The following is a 3,054-nucleotide window of genomic DNA, read 5'->3' as shown; positions in this document are numbered from 1 at the left end:
CTGCCTGGTCACATCTCTGGTATGTTTTCCTCTGAGGTGTGTTTTTCCTCCTTTGTAAGAACCCTTAAGGATTAGGAATATGAGGCGCTTGTCTGTGACAGAACCCAGTTGCAAATATATTTCCCAGGTTGTCATTTTTCTTATAACATTGAGGAGGACTTTTTTTTTTCATACATGAAGGATTTCTTTCCATTTTTCTGTAGATGCACACTAGCTTTCTCTTTGCGGGGCTCCTGGCTTTTGTGACACCGTCAGTTAGGAAACGGCTTGCAACTCCCTGGTGCTTCTGGCATCTTTGCTGCATTTGGGATTTGACCCTGGGAAGAAAGGAGGAACAACTTGGTTTTTTCTAGAACACTACCCAATTTCTAATGTCATTTATCGAATTGCCTCTCTGTCCTCCACGGACTCCGGCTGACTTTGTCACGTGCTAAATTCCCATGCTCCCATTTTGCTTTATTATTGGACTTTTTTTTTTTAGGATTTATTTATTTATTCTCGAGAGAGTGAGAGCACGAGTGGGAGGGGCGGAGGGAGGGGTCGAGAATCTCAAGCAGAGTGTGTGCTGAGCACGGAGCCCGACTCAGTCTCACGATCACGAGATCACAACCTGAGCCAAAACCAAAGGTTGGACGCCTGATGTACGGAGCCACCCAGGCGCCCCTGTTTCAGGACTTCCCATCCATTCCTTTGATCAGTCTTCTGATTTTCCAAACCCCGTTGTTTCACCTCTTGCAGCTTTGTGCCCCACTGCCTCAGTTTACTGGATGGCTCTTGCCTGTTGTTCTTCCTTCTGGAATTTCCCAGCCATGAGCTCATCTTAGTGAGCAAAGACCGCTGCATTTCTGTGGTTGGTTCACTTTATGGACTGACCGCTTCGGGGACGTCAGCCCCTTTGGATACTGAGTACCTTTACCCAAAATTGCAGACGACCCTGTGTTTGTCCGAGGCTCCTTTTGTGCCCGTCACGTGGCTTCCAGCACACGAGGCCTCTTGGGAGGTGGAAGCAAGTTGATTTGTACTTTGCAGGGCTCTTGTGTCTGCTCATTCCCCGGCCAGGTTGGATTCGGTGCAGAACAAGGCTTCCGGGCAACGGGGGCCGTCACCGGCAGCCAGGATCCCCTGCGCGGCACGCTGGTGGCTGGCCAGGTGCAGTAGGTAGGACCCTTGTCTCTTCTGGGCCTGAGTCCGGACCCTGAGCCGAGGACAGACAATCTCTCTTCCAGGCTGGAGAGGCGTGATGTGAACGAGGTGGAGCTGCTGAGACAGAGCTCTGGATGGGTGTTTGAGAACCCCTGTAAGGTGACGGCCTCCACGGTCTCATGCGGGGCGTGGGGCACGGGGCAGTGGGGGATGGGCTGGCTTTCCGGGCCCTCCCCAGTGGGTTCCACCACCGGCAGCCTGGGCTGGCCTCCCCTGCCGCCTGGCCAATGCCGTGGGATGGGGAACGGACCCATCCCCGAGACTTCCACTAGAAAGTGAAAGGACGCATTTTGTCAGAGGTTGGAAGACAGAGGGCTCACCCTGGCATGCCCTTCAGTGACCCCGGGCCTCCGTCTGGGGTGGTGCCCCTGATGGGACATGATCGGTGGAGTGTCCCCCCGGCATGAGCTGGGACAGGCACTCACCGGGCATCTGTCCCTGAGGCCCTCTGTGTGCTGGCTCTGGGGACCGGGGGACAATGCTCGGGAGCGCTCAGCTTCCCGGGGGAGCCTCTCGTGAGGTCTGATGCTCCCCCTGAGGGCGCACGTATATCCTAGCCCTGGGAGTGTTGGACTACCAGGGGCTGGGCACCAACTTCCGGGGCTACGCCATTGTGTTCACCCAGCTGGAGTTCAAGGACGAGGCGTTCAACACCGTGGAGCTGTACAGTAAGTGGTGGACACCAAGGGCCGGCCCCACGAACTCCCTGCCACGGGCGGCCACGCTGGGCAACCTCCCGCTGACTGTGCTGAGCCCCGTGCCCCCAGGGTCCCAGAGCAGCATCCCTGCCCTTCGACCCCCTGCGGGAGGGCTGGCTGGGGTATGGGGCACACGTGGTGAGGGCTCCCCTCCCACCCCACAGGATGGACAAAGCTGGCCAGCCAGGAGGCCCTGCGCTTCTTTGCTAGGTGGAGCAAGTCCTGGGCTTCCTGTCTCAGCAGCAGGCCACGCTGCTCCCAGACCGTGAGTGTCACCCGATGCCCACGGGCCCCTAGCTGACTTCTGTGGGTCTCGGGGTCCCTCCGAGCCTCAGGGAGTCAGGCCGGGTGGGGGTGGGGAGCTCTACATGGAGTCACCTGCTCCTGCCCAAAGTCAGGCCTGCAGGCCCGGCCCCATCTCGGGCGAGGCCGTGGGCAGAGTGGGGTGGCTGCGGTGTATCCTGGGTGCCCACCCTCAGAACTCCTCTTTCCCCCCCAGTCATCTGTGCGCACAAGGCTTTCCAGGTAAGCTGCCTTCCTGAGCATCACCCCAGATCCTACACCCCAGAGCTCTGCCCCGAGAAGGCCCGGGGCCCGGGACGGGGCTGACACCCCTCGAGGTGAATCTGGGGTCCCGCAACGCTCTTCTTGGTTTTCAGTGAATGCATCGACCTCCCGGTGGGACTGTGCCCGCTGAGTCCTGTGAGGCTGGCCAGGCGCTGGCCTCCTTGCTCAGCCACCTGGGAGCTTGGTGTGGGGCGGGCTGCTCTCAGGACTCACGGCAATTCCAAATAAAACGACCCCACAAGGCCCTACAGATGCCTCTCACCTGTGTGCCGAGGGCGGACGGCAATGTCAGACGGGGCGCTGCCCTCTCGGGGCTCCGGTCGGTGCAGGGGGAGGAGGTGGGCGTGGGGCTCACCGAGGGCTGGGCCTTACAGCCCAGAACCAGCTCTGGGTGGGGGGCACGTGGACGTGGGTCTTGGCTCCTGAGTGGGGGCTGGGCTGGGGGCAGCTGCTCTGCAAGCAGAGGTCACCACAGTCCCTGGGCTGGAGGGAGGACTGTCGGTCTGAGTTAGAGCAGACCCTCGGGGGTCTGGACAGGAGCGGGCTGACGCAGTGGGCGTGGGTGCCCACCAGGGTGCGCGGCTGG

General features: G+C 60.0%; 2 long non-coding RNA genes across 2 annotated transcripts; one reads left to right on the top strand and one right to left on the bottom strand.

The window, feature by feature from the left end:
• Positions 1 to 468: 468 nt before the first annotated feature.
• LOC141372313 (uncharacterized) lies at positions 469 to 2,939 on the bottom strand. Its single transcript, XR_012377544.1, has 2 exons — positions 2,731 to 2,939; positions 469 to 1,471 (listed from the first exon to the last, which is right to left on the bottom strand). It is a non-coding gene; the product is annotated as an uncharacterized lncRNA (long non-coding RNA).
• LOC141372312 (uncharacterized) lies at positions 1,215 to 2,161 on the top strand. The gene is made up of 3 exons (XR_012377543.1): positions 1,215 to 1,297; positions 1,761 to 1,871; positions 2,066 to 2,161. It is a non-coding gene; the product is annotated as an uncharacterized lncRNA (long non-coding RNA).
• Positions 2,940 to 3,054: the final 115 nt, after the last annotated feature.

Source organism: Callorhinus ursinus, unplaced genomic scaffold (genome assembly GCF_003265705.2).
Source record: "Callorhinus ursinus isolate GAN/ISIS: 27379988/994484 unplaced genomic scaffold, GSC_fseal_2.0 scaffold6026, whole genome shotgun sequence".
NCBI classification, from domain to species: Eukaryota; Metazoa; Chordata; class Mammalia; order Carnivora; family Otariidae; genus Callorhinus; species Callorhinus ursinus.
This window is presented reverse-complemented; position numbering and strand designations above follow the sequence as displayed.